Source organism: Chrysemys picta, chromosome 1, assembly GCF_011386835.1.
Source record: "Chrysemys picta bellii isolate R12L10 chromosome 1, ASM1138683v2, whole genome shotgun sequence".
NCBI lineage: Eukaryota > Metazoa > Chordata > Testudines > Emydidae > Chrysemys > Chrysemys picta.
The window spans coordinates 183915760-183940775 of record NC_088791.1 but is presented as its reverse complement, the minus strand read 5'-3'; positions in this window follow the sequence as shown (position 1 = coordinate 183940775).

Sequence of the window (25016 nt, the reverse complement as noted above, 5' to 3'; positions counted from 1 at the left end):
CCTTTCCCTGAGTCCTCTCCTACACCTTCTGACACTTCCCCCCCCCCGGTTTGTGAGCCTCACAACTCCCTCCTCCTAGGAGGAAACTGTAGGCTACTTGCCTCTGTAGTGCCAAACACACCTCTCTTCTCTCAGAGAATGACTGCAGCCTATTTCCCTACAACCCCTTCTGCTAGCAGCTCCCTCACTTTATAGAAGCCCCACCTGTTCCCACACAAGTGAGCTTCTCCTAATTAAGGATTTCCTCTCAACCTTAATTCTCCCAGTTTGTATTTTAACAGGTTAATTGGCCCATGTGGCCTCCATTAACCCCTTCAGGGCAAGTGTGGGCTTCAAAACCCCATCACATCAGGGTTCAAATCTCTAGCTTGGATTGCTAGGTACCTAATATCTGCAGGCAATTAGGCTTGTCAGCATTTCCTGATTTATCCAGGGTCACTGCCAGCAGACAGCTGAGGTCCTGGAAAGCAGAGATACTGTTATAACTACTTATTTGTGTAATACAATACTGATGCATGGGGCTTAGTATGAAGAGCACAGCTTGGAGAAAGGAGATAAAAGTTCAGGATAACTTCAAGCCATTCTTCCAAAATCCTGGGTTGACTACCAACTTAAATAGGAGCAGCCTTAGGTTTGCTCTAATATATGTGGGCTGCTAATAGTCAGAGCCCATTCTGGCAGAGCTGGCCAGGTGCAGTGATACCTCAACCATGCTGCTTTTCCCAAGTCATGCCCTCTGCACTGGCAGCTGGGTGGAGGAGTAGTGCAGAAGGTAGTACAGTATCTTACCACCATGTCAGTATTTCTTAATGCTGGAGGAATTCTTCAGTGGCTGGATAAAGTGAGATACTGTGGTGCAAATCTACTCCAATGAAGGGCCAAAGGGTGGTACTCAGAGGGCTAATCATGCATTTCTACTCTGCATTTAAGACCCGATTCACCACAATGTTCTCTAGTTTTATGGTGTAACTCCACAATGATGTTTGACTGGCATAAAGCTGGAGTATCGCAGTGGTGAACTAGGTCCTGATAACATATCAATCACAATGATATCTAGATGTGTTTGTGGCTTTGACCATTGAAGGTTTATTTTAAACCACCCTATCATTGTTTGAATGCAGCTTTGTCAAATGTGAATGTTGCAGGACAAAGTTGTGTTGAGATCCAGGATAGTAATGGAAACTGATATACAAAAATTGTGTGCAGACACAACCTTGTGGTGTAGAGCTGTTTAGATGTGCTCAGATTCCTTCCAAAAGTATTTGGAGTTATTTTTTTAAAAATTGCAGCTATAACTTCAGATGCCAGGAATATCACACACACACACACACACACACGAATGTACTGCATATTTTAATTTTGTTTGACAAAAAGCAAAATAATATCTTAGCTTGAGTATACCATAGTAATTAGTTATTTTTAATTAATTCCTTGTACTTGGAGTTGCATAGTTATAGTATTTTAGTTTGTTTAGATTAAATAATTTTAATGCTAAACTCAGCATAAACCGAGTGTGCTATTAACCATGAGAATAAATATTTGGAAGCTGAGGTTTTTAAATTGCATTAATGCCATTAGTCTATTTAATAATTGCTTTTTCATTGCAATTTAAAAGGCAGTTTATCTTGCAGTAAAAGTAATAAAATGTAACTGTGTATAATAAAAAAGCTTTCTGTAAACCATTGATTTAATTATATTCTGAGCTTGTAGTGAACTAGTTTTATAATTTTATATTTTCATTGTGCTTTTACTTTTTTCTTAGCTGCATATATGTAGTATTTTAATAACATATTCAGATTGCATTGCTGAGATATGTAGATTAACATTTGCAATGGACTGGATTTTAAATGTTAGAAATAGTTTATAAGCACTTAGAATTCCCAATTCTCTGCAGAAATAGGTTATGCAGAAGTAATACAGTTTTCATGTAAAAATTGTGTGCTATAAATAGCTTTTGGCATATAGAGTGAATTTATTGCTGAAATACAGAGAACTCTGTGAACTGGTTCCCTCAATAAAGCTCCCAAATTTCAATTTCTGAGCTAATATGTTGAACAGTTAACACTGTGTGTGTGTGTTTGAGTGTCATGGGCATGTGCACACGCATACACATGTACTCCATAGAACACCCCTAATTTCCACCTAATCAGTGGTCATTCCTGTATAACAGTTGACTCCCTACGGCTAATAAGATTGTATCTTGCACCTTCTTCAGTTCTCAATGCTGATTTTTCAGTCCATCATAGGGGAGGAGGAAACTCATTGTAAAGGTATTCCCACCCTCTGTTGTCATTCCTCAGATGAACAAGTGCATTACTTTAACTCTTTTTAATCTTATGCCAAGAAGCAAGCAAACAGGAAAAAGAAATAAAACGTTATCTGCTGATATTAAAGCAATATTCCTCTTGTAATGTATATGGCAATGATCAGAATATGACTTTTTCCCCACCTTTGCAGAGTTCAGCAAGAAGTTTATGCAGCATTTAAGCCTCACTTTAGCCGTAAAATCGATGGTCAAACCTGTCTCCCAGATTTAAGGACACCAGATGACAAGTGTGAAAAATCAGAACAGGGGTTGGGGAGTAATAAGCACCTATTTAAGGAAAAGCTCTGAATATCGGGACTGTCCCTATGAAATCAGGACATCTGGTCACCCTACTCAGATTGCTATCAAAATAGGGTTTAAGTGGAATTTAAGTGGGATTCTTTGGATTCTCTGTACAGGGCTGAATTTCCCCAAATACTGATCTCACATGTGGAGTTGCTCCCAATTTCCTCCTGAGTAAATGAAATCAATTTCAGGCTCATAACTCATATCTGAATTCTGACATGATAGCTGTACTTGAACTTGTAGAATGCCTTTGACTAGGTGCCAATGGCTCTTACCCAAGGTAGGCAGTCATGGAACAAGGGGAAAAGTCCTCTGATAGACCAGAAACCAGTTAAAAGACAGTAAACAAAGGGCAGAAACAAATGGACAGTTTTCACAGGAGAGAGAGCTATATAACAGGGTCCCCAAAGGATCCGGGGCCAGTGCAATTCAACATATTCATAAATGATTTAGAAAAAGAAATAGTGAGGTTAAAAGTTTGAAGACAATACAAAATTACTGAGTTTGGGGCTTAATTATCCTGACTCTGAAAAGTTACAAAGGGATCTCACAAAACTGGGTGACCGGGCAACAAAATGGCAGATGAAATTCAATGTTGATAAATGCAAAGTAATGCACATTGGAAAATATAGCCCAAATATATTTGTACAATGATGGGATCTAAATTAGCTGTTGCCACTCAAGAAAGACCTTGGAGTCATTGTGGATAATTCTCTAAAAATTAATGTGCAGTAGCAGACAAAAGCTGACAATGTTAGGAACCATTAGAAAAGAGAGAGATAATAATACAGAAAATACCATAATTCCACTATACAAATCTACAATACACACACCTTGAATATTACTTGCTGTTCTAGTGGCCCCATCTAAAAAAAAAATTTTAGAATTGAAAAAAGTACAGAGAAGGGTATCAGAAAGTATTTAGGTATATGGAACAGCTTCCATATGAGGAGAGATAAAAAAACACTGTTCCACTTAGAAAAGGAGACAACTAAGGGGGGATATGATAGAGGACTATACGATCATGAATGATGTGGAGAAAAAAAAGTGTTATTTATAGGGCTGTTGATAATTGCCGTTTACTCACGTGATTAACTCAAAAAAACTAATCATGATTAAAAAAATTAATCATGATTAATCGCACTGTTATACAATAGACTACCAATTGAAATTTATTAAATATTTGTGGATGTTTTTCTACATTTTCAAGTATATTGATTTCTATTACAGCACAGAATACAAAGTGTACAGTGCTCACTTTATATTATTATTTTTATTACAAATATTTGCACTGTAAAAATGAAAAACAAAAGAAATAGTATTTTTCAAGTCACGTCATACAAGTACTGTAGTGCAAACTCTTTATCATGAAAGTGTAACTTACAAATGTAGATTATTTTTGTTACATAACCGCACTCAAACACAAAACAATGTAAAACTTTAGAACAGGGGTCAGCAACGTTTGGCACGCGGCTCGCCAGGGTAAGCACCCTGGCGGGCCAGGCCAGTTTATTTACCTGCTGACGCGGCAGGTTCGGCCAATCGCGGCCCCCACTGGCTGTGGTTTGCCGTCCCGGGCCAATGGGGGCGGCGGGAAGCGGCGCGGGCGAGGGATGTGCTGGCTGCGGCTTCCCGCCATCCCCATTGGTCCGGGACGGCGAACCACGGCCAGTGGGGGCCGCGATCGGCTGAACCTGCCGCATCAACAGGTAAATAAACTGGCCAGGCCCTCCAGGGTGCCTATCCTGGCGAGCCGCGTGCCAAACATTGCCGACTCCTGCTTTAGAACCTACAAGTCCACTCAGTCCTACTTCTTGTTCAGCCAATCACTAAGACAAACAAGCTTGTTTACATTTACGGAAGATACTGCTGCCTGATTCTTATTTACAATGTCACAAGAAAGTGAGAACAGGCATTCACATGGCACTTTTGTAGTCGGTGTTGCAAGGTATTTATGTCCCAGATATGTTAAACGTTCATATGCCCCTTCATGTTGCAGCCACAATTCCAGAGGACATGCTTCCATGCTGATGATGCTCATTAAAAAATAATGCGTTAATTACATTTGTGACTGAACTCCTTGGGGGAGAATTGTATGTCTCCTGTTCTGTTTTACCTGCATTCTGCCATATATTTCATGTTATAGCAGTCTCGGATGATTACCCAGCACATGTTTGTTTTAAGAATACTTTCACAGCAGATTTGACAAAATGCAAAGAAGGTACTGATGTGAAATTCTAAAAATAGCTACAGCACTCAACCCAAGGTTTAAGAATCTGAAGTGCCATCGAAAATCTGAGAGGGCCGAGATGTGGTGCAAGCTTTCAGAAGTCTTAAAAGAGCAACACTCAGATGTGGAAACTACAGAACCTGAACCACCAAAAAAGAAAATCAACCTTTTGCTGGTGGCATCTGACTCAAATGATGAAAATGAACATGCGTCGGTCCATTCTGCTTTGTATCATTATCAAGCAGAACCCATTATCAACATGGATGCATGTCCTTTGGAAAGGTGGTTGAAGCATGAAGGGACATATGAATATTTAGAGCATCTGGCATGTAAATGTCTTGTGACGCCAGCTACAACAGTGCCATGCGAATGCCTGTCCTCACTTTCAGGTGATATTGTAAACAAGAAGTGGGCAGCATTGTTTCCTGCAAATTGTAACCAAATTTGTCTGTCTGAGTGATTGGCTGAAGTAGGACTGAGTGGACTTGTAGACTCTAAAGTTATACATTGTTTTATTTCTGAATGCAGTTTTTTTGTAAGTTCAACTTTCATAATAAAGAGATTGCACTACAGTACTTGTATTAGGTGAATTGAAAAATATTATTTCTTTTCTTTTTTACAGTGAAAATATTTGTAATAAAAATAAATATAAAGTGAGCACTGTACACTTTGTATTCTGTGTTGTATTTGAAATCAATATATTTTAAAATGTAGAAAAACATCCAAAATATTTAAATAAATGGTATTCTATTATTGTTTAACAGCACGATTAATCACAATTAATTTTTTTAATCACTTGACTGCCCTAGTTATTTACTCCTTCACTTAACAAAAGAACCAGAAGTCACACAATGAAATCAATAGGCAGCAGGTTTAAAAAAACAAAGATAAGGAAGTACTTCTTCAGACAATGCACAGTCAATCTGTGGAACTCGAGCCAGGGGATGTTGTGAAGGCTAAAACTATAGTGGGATCAAAATAGAATTAGATAAGTTCATGGTGGATAGTTCCATCAATGGCTATTAGCCAAGATGGTCAGGGATGCAACCCCACAATCTGAGTGTCCCCAAACCTCTGTCTGCCAGAAGCTGGGACTGCATGACACAGGATGGAGAACTTGATAAATTTTCCTGTTCGTTCTTTCTGAAACATAAGGCACAAGCCACTGTTACAAGATAGGATACTGGGCTAGATGGACCATTAGTCTGACCCCGTATGGCCATTCTTATGTTCTTAATGAATTAGGTACACAGTACTTGTTTTCCGTGGATGAATTAGTCCATTTCACCTCACTAGATGCCAAATTGAAAATACCATGTTTGCAAGCTTGCAGGTAGTGTGTTAGATATACTCATTAGGTCTCCCATTTGACCATTAGTCCAATAGATTCATGGGTATTAAAAGTCACCATATTAAAAATAATGTAAAATATCTATACATACTTATAGATTTCATTAAAACACGTAGCATGGTGATGGAGCTTCTGAAATGTGTGCAATGAAATTCTTCAGAAATGGCAGGGCTGTAAATTGGATTAGAAAATGAAAGTATATATGCCATTTTAAATAGTTAAATATTACCTTTTAATCAAATAAGTCATTCTCTTGATATTTAAAAAGACTGGGCAACACCACAAAATGTCTAAATGATAAAATGCTGGCTCCTGTTGGAAGAACTGTAGAAAATTAAATTTCCGTTGGAAAGGCTGTGCTAATACTTCATATTGCTTATTTCCCCAGTGAAAGATTATAGCAAACTATACAGTACTAACCAAATGTTTACAACAGATAAGTCTCAGCTATTCACAGATTAAACGTGACTACAAACAGAAGGAATTTGGCTCAACTCTAGTGGAAAGAAAGCTGAGAAAGGAGCACATGAGTGATTGGAATGAAGTATAAATTATGTCAAGGGTGGCCGACACATTTTTTATTGTCAATATAGCAGCTTATGTTGTAGGCGCCACAATATTGGAATATCTGCGTTTTTGTAGTGTTTAACTTTATTGTATTGTGCAAAAGGTGCGATAATAAAGATTTGCTTCTGAGTAGCTACAATAGTTTCAGGAAGTTGCAATCCAAATTAGAAGTCATTCCTTTTCAGGTATTGTATTTAAAAGCCAAGAACACTGACAGGCTTTTCATGTCTACCATTATTCCAGGACACTTCCCTGTTCTACTTTATCAGCAAAAGGTCCTTCTTTTACAAGATGAGCAGTACAATATTGACCAGTCTATTTTTTTTTTAAGGCTGAACTACTTAGTGTAATACTGCAACAGACATATAGGCTCTCGGAGCAGGTTTGAATGCCATGGGCCTCTGTGTTTCCCATGGGCAGGGCTCACTTGCTTCTGCTTATCCTCAAGTCCACAAACTGCTCAGAGACCTTTCTTACTAGTAAAACACTTGGTGCAGCTTATGTACAATATTAATTTCCTCCACCCTTATAGACTATATAACCTCACCCCTAATGTCCTAGGGAGCCCTCAGTTTCTGAGGCAAGTTTCTCTCCCTCTCCTTCCTCCCTTCCCATCTCCTTCCTGTGCCTTTTGTATCATTTGCCTAATGGCCTAATTAGCCTCTTAGGCCTGGTCTACACTAAAAATTTAGGTTGAAGGAAGCCGCCTTAAGTCGACCTGTTAATGTATGTGTCAACACTACCGGGTCCTTTATGCTGACCTAAGTCACCCCTAATGTTGACTTAGGTAATCCACCTCTGTGAAAAGCGTTGTGTAATTCAACTTAATTGGCCTCCAGGCGGGGTCCCATAATGCTCATCTGTGACCGCTTTGGAGATCATTCTCAACTCTGCTGCACTGCAGCCAGGTACACAGGAAACTGCCCCTCCCCTGCTAAAGCCCCGGGAATTTTTGATTTCCCATTTCCTGTTTGATCAGCATTGGAATCATGCCAGATTGATGACAGCTGATCATGAAGACTACACCCTCCAAACGCACTCCAGCCTGGTCTGCACAGGAGATGGTGGATCTCATCACTGTGTGGGGAGGAGCATCTGTGCATGCAGATCTCGGATACAGCAGAAGAAATGCTGACATCTATGCAAAGATTGATCATGGAATGGGAGAGAAAGGCTACATGAGAGACATACAGCAGTGCCATGTGAAAATAAAATAACTTCACCAAGCATACCAGAAGGCAAGGGAGGCGAACAGTCGTGCTGGTGCTGAACCCCACACATGCCAGTTCTACAACGAGCTGCATGCGATTCTCGGGGGTGACCCTACCAGCACCCCCACAAGCAACATGGATACTTCACAAGTGTGTGAGTCTAGGGCAGGGGTTGACGACCTTTGGCATGCGGTCTGCCAGGGTAAGCCCTCTGGCGGGCCGGGCCAGTTTGTTTACCTGTCGCGTCTGCAGGTTTGGCTGATCGCGGCTCCCACAATGGGGGCTTTGGGAAGCAGCACGGGCCAAGAGATGCACTGGCCGCTGCTTCCCGCAGCCCCCATGGGCCTGGAGCAGTGAACCGTGGCCAGTTGGAGCCGCGATCAGCCAAACCTGCAGATGCGGCAGGTAAACAAACCAGCCCGGCCCACCAGGATGCTTACCCTGGCGGACCGCGTGCCAAAGGTTGCCGATCCCTGGTCTAGGGACAACAAGGAGGACGATATGGTGGATGAGGAAGAGGAGGAGGAGGAGGAGACTGGTGAGTGGTGGATCCATTCTCCCTGAGAGACAGGAAATATTTTTAAACCTGGAGCACTGTGGGTCGCAGGACATCCCGGTGGCTGACCATGATGCCAGGGAAGGCACCTCCGGTGAGTATACAATTACAATGAAAGTCCAGTTAAACTTTAGTGGGCACACACATTTGGTAGTATTGCACGTTTACTGTGAAGAAAAAGCGAGGTGCTGTGGTTCTCTGCTTACAAGAGGCCGCTCCAGCTATGGAGAGGGTGGCCCCCAGAAAAGACTGTTTGTGGGAACTGGGATAGCCCAGGAATCCTCCAGGAATATCTCTTGGAAACTTTTATGGAGGCCCTCTGCAATTCTTTGCAGAAGGTTTCTGGGCAGGAAAGTTTTATTTCTTCCACCATGGTAGGACACTTTCCCATGCAACTCCTGAATTAATTCTGCTGGCATCACTGGGATACACAGCATAGCAACGTAAGGACCAGGTCTATATCCAGACGCTTGCAGCATCTCCTTCCTTTCCGCCTCTGTTATCCTCAGGAGACTGATATCACATAGGGTTGCCCAGGGGAAGCAGGGGAAATTCTTATTAAAAGGGCTCTTACAAGAAAAAAAAAGGGCATGTAGAGCCCCCATATTCTGGATCACTAAACCACACAGCCACTAATGTGCCTTTACTGTGCTCGGCTTCGGTCAGCAAGTAGTTTAAAGTGGCTGATAGAGGACTGGGGCCCCACATGAAAGATTCCACAATTTGGGAGTGAAAATGTTCCCGACCCCGTTCATAAACAGCTTCCCATGGTGCTATGGGGAAGGGCCATTATTCGACTAGCTACCTCTGTTCCCAACATGAGTCTGACATAAACTTCATTAAAGTGTGCCCCCCCCAATACCTGGAGGAGCCTGCTCGCCATGGCTGGAGCAGCAAAATGGCACAGCGAAAGGTTACAGATTCTGATTATGTTATGTAGTGTAATAAGGTGCTTTTTTTTTAATGAAAACGGCCTAGCTATGAAATTTTTTAAAAAATTTTCCTTTATTTTTTTCCCATGACTAGCAGCTGGAAATGTGTCCTTCAGCATGTCATCAACACCTGAAAGCAGACATTTATTTGCTGATTAGAAGGAGGAGAAAGAGAACACGGGAGGACATGTTCACCGAGATAATGAATGCCTCTGGGACAGCTGACACATGGACGTGGAGAGCAGGAAAGCTTCCAATGAGCAAGAGAGTGTGGCTCAGGACGGGATGCTTCAGATTATGAGGGACCAAGGAGATATGTTGAGGCATCTGGTGGAACTGCAGGAACAGAAGCAGAAGGGTAGAGTCCCTCTGCCGACCTTGGTAGAAAGCCAGCCAACATCGCCTGGCGCAGAATCACCCTCCCCCAAGCATTCCCTGAGGTGTGGGCAAAAAGTCCATTATCCCTTTCACTTAACACATGGGAGGAGGGTACAAGGAACAGAAGGTGCCCATTCACAGACCTTTGATGGTCTGGAATGCGGTATTATGTTACACAGCTGAAAATGTTTCCCCCATTCGAACTTTACAACCCCTTTCCCCAAGGTTACCTTTTTTTTTCTGTTCTCCCTCTTTACTTATGTTTGTTAAATAAAGTAAATGGATTTGAGAAATAAATGTTCTTTATTGAATAGAAGCACTGGGCTTGGGTCGAGGGTTGGCTTTACAGGGACAGTGATACAAGGCAGCTGAAGGTTTGGGAAAGCACAATGCAGACAAGCAGCTCACATTACCGTGACTCATTATTGAAATGGCTTTTTAAAGCCTTGCAGATACGCAGCGCCCCCTGCTGTGCTCTTCTTATTGCCCTGGTGTCTGACTGCTCAAAAACGGCTGCCATGTGATCTGTCTCAGCTGCCCACCCCTGTGGAAAATTTCCCCCCTTTTTTCACAGATATTATGGACCGCACAGCAGGCAGCTATAGCCATGGGGATGTTCTCTTCACTAACATCCAACCTTGTTAGTAAATTTCTCCAGCACCCTTTCAAACGACCAAAGGCACATTCAACCACCGTTCTGCACTTGTTGAGCCTATAGTTGAACCGTTCCTTACAGCTGTCCAGACAGGCAGTGTATGGCTTCATGAGCCAGAGGAGCAAGAGGTAGGCTGGATCCCCAGGATAAGTATAGGCATCTCAATGTCATCAATGTTCATTTTGTGGTCTGGAAAGAAAGTTCTGGATTGCAGCTTTTTTAACAGACCTGAGTTCCTAAAGACGCACGCATCATGAACCTTTCCCGACCATCCTATGTTGATGGTGGTGAAATGAAATGCACCCTGTGATCCACCAGCCCTTGCAACACCATTGAAAATTATCCCTTCCAGTTCATGTACTCTTTGGCAAGATGGTCTGGGGCCAAGATGGGGATATGTGTGCCATCTATTGCCCCACCGCAATTAGGAAACCCCATCACGGCAAAACCATCCACTATGTCCTGCACGTTTCCCACACTCACGACCCTACGTAGAAGAAGTCGATTAATGGCCCTGCACACTTGGAGCACAGCAGATCCCACAGCTGGTTTACCTACTCCAAATTGATTCCCCACTGACCGGTAACTGTCTGGAATTGCAAGCTTCCAAATAGCGCTCTCCACTCGCTTCTCCACTGTCAGAGCAGCTTTCATTTTTGCTGAACTGCAAAGCAGGGGAAAGCTCTGCACAAAGTTTCTGGAGGGTGGCCTTCTGCATTCAAAAGTTATGCAGCCACGGCTCATCATCCCATACCTGCAAAATGATTCGGTCCCACCAGTCAGTGCTTGTTTCATGGGACCAGAAACAGCACTCAACAGAATGCAGCTGCTCTATGACTGCCAGCAGCAACTGTGAATTGTTTTTTTCAATGGCTTGCAGCAGGGCTGCTTGCAGGACATTGCTATGTTCTGTGCAGCAGTCCCTACTTCAGCTCTGGAAATATTGGAGGAGAAGGCGCCAGGTGTTTGAGATGATCACAGGAAGAGTGCACAACTGAGCAGGCGCCATGCTTCTGGGGTTATGGCATGCATGCAGTGGTTTTACGACGCAAAAACCACTGGGCTGTTTGTCGTTGAGCACAGTGCATCATGGGATGCCTATGCAATGTTCCCATTCTCCCTTTCGACAATGTTTTGGTCCCATGAGGCATTGCACAAACTTCCCAAAACACACTACGGCAAGTTGCACTGTGGGATAGCTACACATGATGCACTGCTTTGTGCATTGATATAGGCACTGCTAGTGAGGACTCACTCCATCAAGACAATGGGTATGGTGTGGCCACACACAATTGACTTTATTACGGAGGCTCGAGGTCGAAATAGATAAAGTCAACTTAATTTTGTAGCGTAGACAAACCCTCAGTTTTCCTCAGCTCATCAATTAAACACAGCTCTTCTTAAGGCCTGCTCCAGAGTAATTAAATAAAGTTGCAGTGACCAGCGTGCTGTTGCCCAGTACTCTGTCACTCCATGCTAGACTCTTATTTTTTTTATAAGGAAGAGTATTCTATGGTTAGGGGAAATGAATGCTAGTAAAAAAAATGGACAAGAAACACAAAAGATGTATATTAACAATGAAGAGTGAACAGAACAGAATTTGAGAGAGAGGGAATCTCTGTGTTGGTATGATGTGATATGGGAGTCAATATATGAATAGACTAGAGCCCTGATTCAATGAGGTACTTACACATATTTTCAATTTTAAGTATGTGCATAAGTCTCATTGATATCAATAAGCATATGCCTAAAATTAAGCTTTTGTTTTAAGTTCTTTGCTGAATAAGTATGGACTTAAGCCCATGCTTAAATACACTGCTGAATTCATAATTGTTCCATAGCTCAGGGAGTGTAAGCATTTATTGCAGCTACATACTATATAGGATCCAATGTTTTTATCCCTTTATGGGCCAAACACAAAAGAAATCTTCCCATATTTTCATAGATTCCTATGCCAGAAGGGAATACTTTGATAATCTATTCTGACCTCCTGTATTGCACAGGTCTAGAACTTCCCCAGAATAATTCCCAGAGCATATCTTTTAGAAAAACATCCACTATTAATTTTGAAATTGTAAGTGATGGAGAATCCACCACAACCCTTGACAAATAGTTCAAATAGTTAATTACTCACCGTTAAAAAAATTATATCATATTTCCAATCTGAATTTGTCTAGCTGCAACTTCCAGCCATTGGATCATATTACACTTTTCTCTGCTAGATTGAAGAGCCCATTTTTAAATATTTGTTTCCCACATAGGTACTTATAGATAGGGGTTTACTTGAATTGTGGAGAAATCACACATTTTTCATGGGTTGGTCACAGCATAAATAGCAAATTTCACAGATATGTATCACATCCACAAAATTTGCTATTTATGTCGTGACCAACCCACGAAAAATGTGTGATTTCTCCACAGTGTTTCTCAAAAAATGTGTAGCTTCTTATTTATATTCATTACTACTAACTTCTCCTATCTTCCATTTGTTACATATACTTGTATTTATACCTGCCTTCCTTTCCCCTCTAAGCCAAGTCATTTTTTTTTACCCAATATGGCCTTCAACCTTGTTTATGGCTTTTGGGTCATTTAGTAAAGCTTTCTTAAACAAGTCCCATTGTTTTGATAAAACTCTTCCTTGCAACTGACTTGGCTCATAATTATTTTCAGCGTTGTGAAACTGACCCTTCTAAATCACTAAGTGATTTATATCTGTATATTACTGCTTTGGACTTTATTCTGTCCATACATTATAAATGGGACCAAGTCATGATCACTACGCAACCATTAATTTTTATCAGTTTGCTGATCAGTTCCTCTTTATCTGGCAGGACTGAGCTTAATATAGAATTTCCCTATGTTAGTTGTGACACTTTTTGAGTTAAGAAATGTCAGGGATAATATTTAGAAATTCCAAGGATGTTTTAGTACTGGCAGCATGTGACCACCAGCATTTTCCCAGTTATAGTACCAAGGAAAGTGTATGTTTTTACCCTAGCAATTCCAAAAGACAGAAAAATAAGGACTCACTCCTTGTAGGTTGCTTCCTGGTTTCAGCCCCACTGAGTGTCCAAAAATTGATGTGTGACTTAACTCAGCCAATTCACTAACATCCTTCTCCTCCTTCTTTCTCCAAGTATCTTACGCCTTAGCTGTCTCTGCTCTCTTCCAAGTGGCCCTATTTCAGCAAGGGCAGGACTTTACATGGTAGCATACTGGACTGTAATGTATTGTATTGTATCCATAGTGCATCCCAGTCCATTAAACACCTCATCAAATTCAATCTGATATTTTGTATCCTGACTATAGAGAAATAATGCACTCACTTGGTCATCTGCATTTGCTAATTCTTTAATACTCCAAAAACACAAAATTTCCTGCTCCCCTGTTTCAAGCCTTGTTGAGTGGGATCTGTATTTATGGATATGCCAATGTAGCTTTGCTATAGGAGGTTCATTTTGTGCACAGTTCTGGAAAATGAGCTTTTTAAAAAAATTATGATTATTTAAATTTAACATAAATTGGGCACTAGTCTTTTTTGGAATATGTTTCCTGTGAACAGGAGCAGTACCTTATTTTGAAATTTACTTTTTATTTTATTCTGTTGTTACAAACCAATCTGTTATAGACCCTTGCTTTGTAAATTTGAGATCCAGTAAAGAAATCCGTTTCTATAATATCATAATTAGAGTTTTGACCTCCAACTGTTTGGTTCTGAATGTATTGTGCTTATCTTTACACTTTTTCCTAAGTGTGACACAGTTTCAAAAATGGTTGTCTTTATAACATTCACAATAGTGTACCCCTTTGCCTTGTGTTGACAGGCATTGCTTCTATATTTATTATATATGACTCTGGTTTCTGCTGTTTGCTTACTCTTGTATTCTGTCTAGGTCCTAATGTCTGTATTTAATTAGATACGTCAGTTCTTTCACTGCTTGCTAACATTTTCCATTTGGGAAATTCACATATCATTAATCCTGCAAATATCTACTGTTCTTAGCCCTCCAAATCAGGAATACCATAATCATCATCTACTTCAATTCTTGTGTCTTAAATTGATTTTGGAAATGGTCCTGCTTGTCATCCACTTTTTCCTAAGTAGGAGTTTGGAAGATCTGCATCTTCACTTCTCTGAATGACATCTAATTGGTTTCCTGATACAGTGAATGTTACGTCCCAAATAATTTTACTTTGGATATCTGCACTTGAGTACAAGATAGCAGAGACATCAGTGAGTATATTTTCAAATACACTATTTTATGCCTTTGGGCAAAGAATCCATGAGTAGCAATTATATGAGATGCTTGAGACACTTTCATCTCTTACCCAATAAGATCTTTGGTCTTTTTGGTCAAATAGGCTTTTGCCTCATCTATTTTATGTTGCTACTCCTTAGGAGAGGAAGGAAAGAGTTCTAGAAACACATTTTGTTACCTATTAAAACAGTAAAATGTGCAGTAAACATGGCTTTGATGCATATGGAATGACAATAACAGCAGCTGTAGAAATAAATGCTTGAAAACATTTTGGAAGTATATGGAATCTGAAAGAACTGACTTTCTAAAGGGCAAGGGGATTGAACTTCAGCCTGCTTTTAGAAGAAGAGAAGGCTCTTTATCAGATCAGAACAAATTATAATATTTACAAGAAATAATAGGACTTATTTTTACCCTACTTTCAGTGGTCTCCATGGGTGAAAATCACCTTAGTGTATAGAGGCCAAGACTTGTATTCTAAGGTCCTTCCTTTGATCTGGTTATCAGCTATACCACACATACTTTGGTTTCTATTGTCCAGCAGTTAACTGTTAAAATAACATGGGTTATCTTTATTATATAGGTGTAACATAATGGCCACTCATTTCTTCATAAAAAATGTGCCTTTCCCAAGCAGCATTCTGGAATAATTTTGTTTAGCAGTTTGCAGACCCCTCCATTGGAATGCAGTATTGTCAATTCCAAGCATTCAAATATCATGAGATTTTTTTGAAGGGTGTGTGTGTGGGGGTCTTATTAGTCGAATTCTGAGCCTTCAGGATACTCTTGGATCACATTTTCAAGCTTTTCCTCTACAACCATGAAGGCTAGAAACTTACTGAAAAAAAAAGAAAGCTGAGATTCTCACCTAATCACATGCCTCCAGGCACCAGAGTTTTAACATATGCACTAAATATCACAAGAGATGGAAACAATGGGAACAACTTTCTCTAGTTCTCTGACAGGTTCCTTTCTAACCCGAGCAATTCATGTGGCTTCACTTGCTCTATTTTTGCCAAAGATATAATTTACTTTTGAAACCACATAATTAAAGGTGAAACAGACAGGCGTGGTGGCAAGAGATGGATTTTTATTTTCTTGTTCCTGTCAGATAGCATGGGTCAGTATCCATTTATCCCAGTGGATACAGTGGCACCAATCACTGGCCACAAAGCAGGGAGTCATATGTTCTTTCTTCTCTGCAATCAACTGGGTAGCCCTTCCCCCCGGCTCTAATTAGTTAGGCTGAAATAAATTGAAAAGATAAGGTCCTAAAACGTTTATTTGTGAATAATATGTGAGCTGAAAGAAGCTCAATTTATTATCTTTTTTTGTTGGGAATAGATCACAACCAACTTTATAAAGGGTTTTAAAAGTGACACTGGTCCGGGAGTGAAGGTTATCAGTCCTACACCTCAGACCAGTGTAATTTGGGGAGCGAAATTCCACATTTTGCATGTTTTTTTTCCCATAGAAAGTTAGTTTTATTAAAGAGAAAATGAATAAACATAAGAAAAAGAAAGATCAGTATCTGAAAACTGTTTATGGGTCTGGAATGCAAGAGTTGGTGTTTACTGCCAAGTTTGGGTTCAAGTCTCCACTCCCCAAAAGTTCAGTCAATCATAGCTGATGTTAAGATGGAACAAGAAACTACTGATTCTGCTAATGATTAGTTAATTTTTTAATGGCCTGGTACAAAAACAACTGCAGTCACAGTCAAAGACAGATTTATTTCAAGATGCATATTTAGGTAGAAAGGAGGAACCTTACATAAGGATTTTACCTCTTTTATATAGTATATCTAGAAATTTGAGAACAGAGGGGATCTTTTCACTAATTATAATAAAACCAAGGATTTTTTTTTAAATACCTGAGACAAAAGATGGCGTATCTTTTTGAGATTTTTCTAGAAACAGGCTAGTTTCCTATTCAACAAGATTTATTCAGATTACTCTTAGGACAACAAAAATTAAAACATACAAAGTTTAAAGTATCAGAGGGGTAGCCGTGTTAGTCTGAATCTGTAAAAAGCAACAGAGGGTCCTGTGGCACCTTTAAGACTAACAGAAGTATTGGAGCATAAGCTTTCGTGGGTAAGAACCTCACTTCTTCAGATGCAAAAGTTTAAAGTGGATCCCATTTGTTATTATATACACTTACTATTTACACTTACTAGTATGCATTTACAGTTAAGAAGCTTGTATTGTACTTGAACATTTTATGGAACTCTCAGGAAGGATTGTACTGTTATTGCTAATCATTTTTGTTTTCCCCTGCCATTTGTTGGGAGTTATAGAATATTAGTCCTTGGATCATTAATGGTAATTGCCTGTCTGCTCCAAAGTTAGAAAGCAATTTTAAAATGTGATTTTTTGTTTGCCTCAGCTGTAATACTAATGGAAATTAATTTAAGAATTTAACATTCACAAATTTCATTCTCACTTTGTATATTCAGACTGATTAAGAGGTTTAGTAATTTGTTTGGTATGAGATGAACCTATGTAGATTCATTCAACTTAATTCCCAATGCCTGGATCATCTGTTTTAAATATTTGTTTTATCAATTATAGAATGTTAAATATACACAAGATATAATACACTTAAAATCCAAAAACCTTAACATCTGTAAGTTTCAAATTACCCACATTACTTTTTAAAATAGAATAATATTTTGTGGCTGTAGGAGATTAAGACTACACATAAATGTAGTTTAAGTATTTAAAGACAGAATTTCTCTATCATCAAAAAGAAGGGATGTGAAAACTTGTCCTTAAATATAGGCAGATATATGTAAAATCAACACAGCAAATGAAAATATATCAGATTATATAGACCTCCACAAATAGAATTCTAACATTAACATATCATTACTTCTCTGATTGGATATACCATCTATACAAAAGGCTATCTCACCCCTCTGCCAAGCAGAAGCAAATGCTGAGCTCTCAGAAGTTGGTTTCCCATTGAAGAAGAAATCAGTTACATGAAGTATCTTTATGGCCTTAATGTAATTAATATACACCGTATTTACCAGTCGTGGTCACAAATGGAGCACAGGCAGCTCTTTCTTTCAGAAATCTCAACCCAAGCATTTTGCCAAGTCCCAAGGAGTAATTCTGGCCACAGAATTGACTCTAGTTAGATTAAGTTGTAACAGCTTCCACAATGAACTGCATCACAAAATTAACAACTGTATTTCTTCAAAGACTGAACAGACCTCAGACGCCAAGAAAAAAAACATGCAAGAATATGTGTGACAGCACCATTCTGTGACTACTGATATGACATAACAGTATAATGAAACTGAGAAAGTTAAAGGTTATATTCCTGTGGGTTATAAAGGGTAGAACATTTATTACATCTTGTACTTTATGTCTTCTACAGGGTTTCTGTTATGTTTAGCTAAGAGATGTGTTCCACTTGTATTTTCCTTTGACATCTATTGGAGTCATATGCAATAAGCACACCCCAAGATCAGATTCTTATGATTCATGGCTAACAAGAAAATGCTTTTACTAAGAGACAAGGTTTAAGCTCATCCTGTATGAGTGGACCTCACACTGTCTTCTAGAGAATTATTGATGTCAGTTGCTAATCCTTCAGTCCTCCCAAATGAAGGTTACACATCTTAAAGGATCCATCACTTAAAGCTTAAAAGATAGTCAATATCTCCAGGAGAGATTGTTTGCTCTCCATTATAACAAATAAAGTATTTCCTTTCCATAATATGGGTTTTTTTTAAATGTCCAGAGACAATACTGAGAATGGTTAGGATGGAAGGATTTTGTGCAGGTGAATACATAACTTTAATAAACTCAGGAGAGTTTTGGCAGAGGAGAAGCTGCACAGTAGATTTTTCTGATTCACCTGCAGTACCCCCCCCCCCCAAATACATCTTCAATTTCTGTCAAACTGAATTCAAAAATTCTGAAAAAATTTGGCAAAATGGAAAAGGTCATTGTTTCAATGAGATGCCATTATAGAACCTGATACCATTCCACAACATGCTTCAATCTTCCTAAAGAGTTAACTAATGAAAATAAACATTTTGATAATGTTTTCAGTAAAAAAATCAAGAATTTTCCAAATAAATTAAAGAATGAGTGCATTCTGAAACAATTACAACTTCTTTTTTGTGTGTGTGTGCAATACTAGTGTTTCCAGTTTTCATCTATCCTTACCAATGATTAAGAAGCTCATGGTGGATTGCAAGGAATGTAAACCTCAGATACAATAGTGACACATGATAATCAAATCTACATGAAAGAATGTTATGTGAATCTTTGTGCATTTTCCTTTCAGTGACTATGGGTTCCATTAATGGGCTGTTTTGCATCAGGATACAATAAGAACATAAGGTAGGCTGATGAGAACGTGAGCATTAACCACATGTGTTGAGTTGTATATTTGAGTATAAGGCCCTGATCATTTCTCTGTAGAAAGAGAGTAATAAGGGTAGATAGAGATATGTGTAGGTGGATTGGGGAAGTGAAATCTAACCTCCCAAATACAGTCTGTACATAGATTTGCTATTCAGCCTTTCCCACATCACCATGACTTCTACTCCATAGTTGAAGCAGTAGCTACAGCCCGTGCACATCACAGACCACCAACTGTATCTGCATAAACATAGATCATACAACCCCTCACCCGAGCGCTCTCCCAGATTATCCATATTGCAGCCATTCATGGTGTCCTATTTGAGTTCAATGCAAAGACATCTGCAATGGCATACATCACATCCGCAGGATAACTGCAGGACCACAGACTCTCCCCCTTTGGCTTTTCCACATTGACCCAATGGAAGATTCAGTTTGCGCAGAGACCACTGGCTCTGAGTTTGATGTAAACAAAAACTTTTTTTTAATAAACCACCTTCTTCCTATCTGACCCAATCAAAGCTCTTTTCAATATTGAATGAAATGGTAATTTAGTCCATCTCCTCTCTTTAAGAGTTATTTATGATGGCTAAAAGCCTCAGATGTTTTAATTAGTGTGTCTTTTTTAAAATAAGCCCCATCCACTTAATGCTTTTCAACTTTGGCCTCAATATTTCAAATATGTCAATTACCAATCACTTAATATCTGTATTAAGTAAAGGGCTACAAGGAAATAGATTGTTATACCCTCCTAAAAGTGCAAAGACCAGAGACAAACCATAAGATTCAATAAGCTGTCTCCACATATGAGATATAATTGCCTCACATATAGGTCCTAAATGGTGCAAACATCTCAGCGATTTAAGCATAAAGCTCAAAAGAAAACCACCTAAGCTAGGTGATTTAGTAAATGTCAGCTTTTTAATAGAAAAGGGAATATCTTCACCTATGGTAGCCATGTACAGCAAATTGCTGCCTACTTGCAAGAGGATGCTTAACATAATATCCTGTAGAAGAACATCAACATTTTAATGTGGGGAATCTATCCTTCTAACAAACTCTGTATGTCTCTGCATAGGATGCAGAGGCTGATAGCTGCCTTTCTGGGGCAAGACTTTTCACCTTTAATTTTGAAAAGTTATATCAATGTATGTCTTCTTTAAACTGAATGTTACCCATTATAAATAAAAATGGATATAGATGCATTATTCAACTTAATGTTTAGCTGCAAGAATCAACAGTACTGTTTCAGTTAGTAATGATTATTTGTTGTAATAATGATGGTTATTTATTTCCAGTATTCATGCCATTCTGAAATTTTTCCATTTAATGCTCACATCTCTGCAAACCAACATTTTAGAAAGGGAACCTATGAAATCAGTAGAATTACTCATATGGTTAACATTACTCATATTTGCAAAATCAGGGCCTAAAGTTGCATCTATAATGTAATTAATTACTGAACGTCATCAGCATATCATGAAATGGATGGATGAGAGCTTTATGATCTGATTTACCATTTTACTACTTCAATTTTACTTTTTGTTTAACATAAGAACATAAGAAAATAAGAACAGCCATATTGGGTCAGACCAAACGTCCATCTAGCCCAGTATCCTGTCTTCCGACACTGGCCAATGCCAGGTGCCCCGGAAGGAATGGACAGAACAGGTAATCATCAAGTGATCAATTCCCTGTTGCCCATTCCCAGCTTCTGGCAAACAGAGGCTAGGGATACCATCCCTGCCAATCCTGGCTAATAGCCATTGATGGACCTATCCTCCATGAACTTATCTAGTTCTGTTTTGAACCTTGTTATAGTCTTGTCCTTCACAACATCCTCTGGCAAAGAGTTCCACAGGTTGACAGTGTGATATGTAAAAAAAATACTTCCTTTTGTTTGTTTTAAACCTGCTGACTATTAATTTCTTTTGATGACACCGGTTATTGTGTTATGAGGAGTAAATAACACTTCCTTGTTTACTTTCTCCACACCAGTCATGATTTTATAGACCTCTATCATATCCCCCCTTAGTTGTCTTTTTTCCAAGCTGAAAAGTCCCAGTCTTATTAATCTCATTTCATACAGAAGCCATTCCATACCTCTAATCATTTTTGTTGCCCTTTTCTGAATCTTTTCCAATTCCAATTGTTTGATTTAAACCAGGGGTCGGCAACGTTCGGCATGCGACTCGCCAGGGTAAGCACCCTGGTGGGCCGGGCCAGTTTATTTACCTGCTGATGCGGCAGGTTCTGCCGATCGCGGCCCCCACTGGCTGCGGTTCACCATCCCGGGCCAATGGGGGCAGCGGGAACCAGCGCGGGCGAGCGATGTGCTGGCCGCGGCTTCTCGCCGCCCCCATTCGCCCGGGACGGCGAACCGCGGCCAGTGGGGGGCCGCGATCGGCCGAACCTGACGCGTCAGCAGGTAAATAAACTGGCCTGGCCCACCAGGGTGCTTACCCTGGCGAGCTGCGTGCCGAACGTTGCCGACCCCTGATTTAAACTCTTCCAGCAGATAGAATAAGTCAATGGTATTTTTAGGGATAGAAGTTCATAATGTACTCTAGAACAATCTGATGTTTTCTTTATTTAAAGGGTTATATGCATTAGAAAAATACATCAAATGAACACTCTTCTCAGCAGAATTTTTTTAAATATATTTAATTGCAAACTATGAATACGTACATTGTAGGTACTATGGCAAATCAAATCTGTTGTAATGACCTTGCTTTAATAAAATATTACTGCTCAAATCAGGTTTCACTTACAGCATTTTTAAGTCAGTTGTAACTCCTCTGACATCAATTGAATTATACCAGAGAAACAATAAAAATAGAAGAAAATTAAAGGCAGAGGAGATCTATTAGGACATTGTAGTAAATGAGGCCCTAAAATTAGGAGTTATTACTATTAATTAATTACCAAGGCATTAAGTTGTTGTTGTTGTTTTTTTATAAAAGATAGAATTGAGGGCCAAGAGAATAAAACCATTGGTCTAATAGCTAGATTTCATCAATAACCTGAGAAAACTGCGTTGTTGCAGCCTTTCATGAGTTGTTGCAGCTTAAAGAGACTTCCCCTTTTTCCCTGCCTCTGAATACATAAATGAATTAAAAATCACATTAAATTAAAATCAAAATATTAAGAGATTATATGATTACCAGATAGTGTAGTAAAATAGGGAACTTTATGATATTATAAGTAAAATGTGTTTGAAAAGGGAAGTCAACGATAAGTAATACAGTTTCAGGCAAAATTTTTGTAAATTTAAATGACAGGATTTATTTACCTCATGAGCAATCCTGTTAGGAAAAGAAAGGGATTGCATTCATACCAATTTATTTTAATTTAAGTGATAAAGAGAAGTAAAGCTAATGTTTGAAATCAACCATTCTTAGGATAACAAGTTAGTGAAATGCACGTCTGTGATGAGAGAGGCAGAATATAAAAGGAATTGAAACCAAATAGCATGTTTATGAAGACACTTGACCACAGAGTGGAACAATCAGAAATGTAACTGTTTGTAATATGTAAATGTAACTGTAACTGGTTAATAATGAACACACTAAGCTCTGTCATACCTACAAGTCCCTCCATTGTTATTAAAACTAGAAGAATAGAAATAGAAGACTTGTACTGTATAGCTGTTCCAGACTGCTGGAGAACCAGACTTCTTGAGGCAAATTTTCCATAAATTGGAGTCATTCTGAAGACCCTGGGAGAAAAAAATTCAATACAGGCTACTATTTTTGTTTTGTTTTGTATTTTTCATCAAACATATCTCAAAGGAATGTAATGCAATGGACTACATCAAAATAACAAAAGAGCATATCTGGATTAAACTGATCACAGGAAGGACGACAAGTTAATGCAGCACTCCATCCTTATATTTCTCTGTAATGTCTACATACTGCAGTACAAGTGGTAAACAACATCATGGACTTTTCAGAGAGCCCTACAAAACTTTGGGATGAATGAAGGAGGGAGTGGGTGTTAGTGTTCATTCAGAATTTCCTTGCTTACATCAGTTTAAGGATTTTAACATCCTGGATTTTGTTTTGTTTTTAATATAATAGGAGATTTGGTGATTTATCTGAGAATTAGCCCGATTAAGGAAAGAGTCTATGTGATTCTAGAACAAAAGCACTGTTCTTATGGTTCTCTCACTGACAAAGCCTACCCAGTGTGAAAAATTATAAAAACAAAACAAACATCAGTCTGAGATTCCTGACTAGGCTGGTTGGCTGGTGTGTTCCATGTTCTAGTCTACATAATCTAGTCAAGAGGTTCTCAAAGTGAGGTCTGTGGCCCACTAGTGGTTTGCAGGGAGCTAGTCGGTTACATTGTTCCTCCTCATTTTTTCCCTGCTGTATTGCTGCTTAAACATTTCTTTTCCACTCGATCAATTGCATAACACCTTGTTAGCAACTACAGCAATTACAAATGGGAGGGGAGATTGACCTCAGAAGGTATCATACATCTATGAAGTGACACATGGCCCTACAGAGAGTGAGGAGGGCATACATCAGAAGTTTTAAAGGAAGGAGTGCCAGTACATCCAGAGATCTAAGTGAAAGGAGGCCAACAAAATCAATCTAATTTTTATGTTGTTTTAAGGTGATGTGTTATAGGAATTTTTCAAAATGTTTATATTAAAGTGTGGTTGACTATAGAGTGTATCTTGTGGACCACATGCTACAACTCCTGTTAAGGCCATCTGTCTTTCCCAGTACAGCTATAATCCTTCCAACAATAACACTCATACACTACTTTGTTCAATCATTAACTTACTAATTTTTACAAACACCTCTCTGAGGTAGCTCAGATATTATGGTGATGAGTGTGATATAAATGCCTAGATACATGGGAGAAAGGTAAGGATTATGAACCCTTTGTGCAGAGGGGAAAGTCAAAGTAAAAGGTGCAGTGAATTTTAACTAACACCACAGACCATGTCAATCTGGAGCCAGAATTTGGTACCAATGTCTTTTTTTCATTCCCACTTGAGAGAGAGTTGTATTTAAAGTGAGATAACCTATGTTATATCTCTTGGGTCCTGGGCTCTATAATATTTCTTCCTGCTTATCTACAACAAATAATGTTAGTCTCTCACAGTAGTAAAATACCATTAAAAAAACATCATCTATAGTGTCACCTAGATGATTTTGCTTTTAATTTAGAATTCCACATACACCAAAACTTGATATGAAGTAAAAGTCAAATTTCAGAATAAAGTATTTTGTGATTCATTTAATACACTGGTCTACAATTTTTGAGAAGTTGTCTGCTTCAGAGATAAAATGTGCTATTTATTATGTATTTTGATGTGCTGAATTCAAATATGACAATTAAAACAACGGATTGGCTACTGTTTCTAAGATATTTAAGTTTTTACATTTTATGTCTATGTATATTGTGTAAATAGAGTTTTAATCATAAATTGTAAACCTAGGTCTTTTCATGTGTTTATGGTTGCTTTACATGATAATATTTCACCTGTCCTGTTTATGTAACACTTCAAAAATCAGCAAAAGGGTTATATAAATAAAATTTATTATGAAACAAAAGGCAAAAAACTATTATGTACATAGTTTAGTCCTATTCAGTGTCTACTCGGCGCTTCTTGGCTTGTCTCTTGTATTGATTAAATGGAGCATCTCTTGTCACTGTCCAGCAATAGTCTGCAACCATTGATGGGCTCCATTTGCCCTGATAGCGTTTCTCCATTGTTGCAATGTCCTGGTGAAATCACTCGCCGTGCTCGTCGCTCACTGCTCCGCAGTTCGGTGGAAAAAAATCTAGATGAGAGTGCAAAATATTTATCTTTAGTGACATGTTGCAACCAAGGCTTTTGTATGCCTGGAGGAGGTTTTCCACCAAC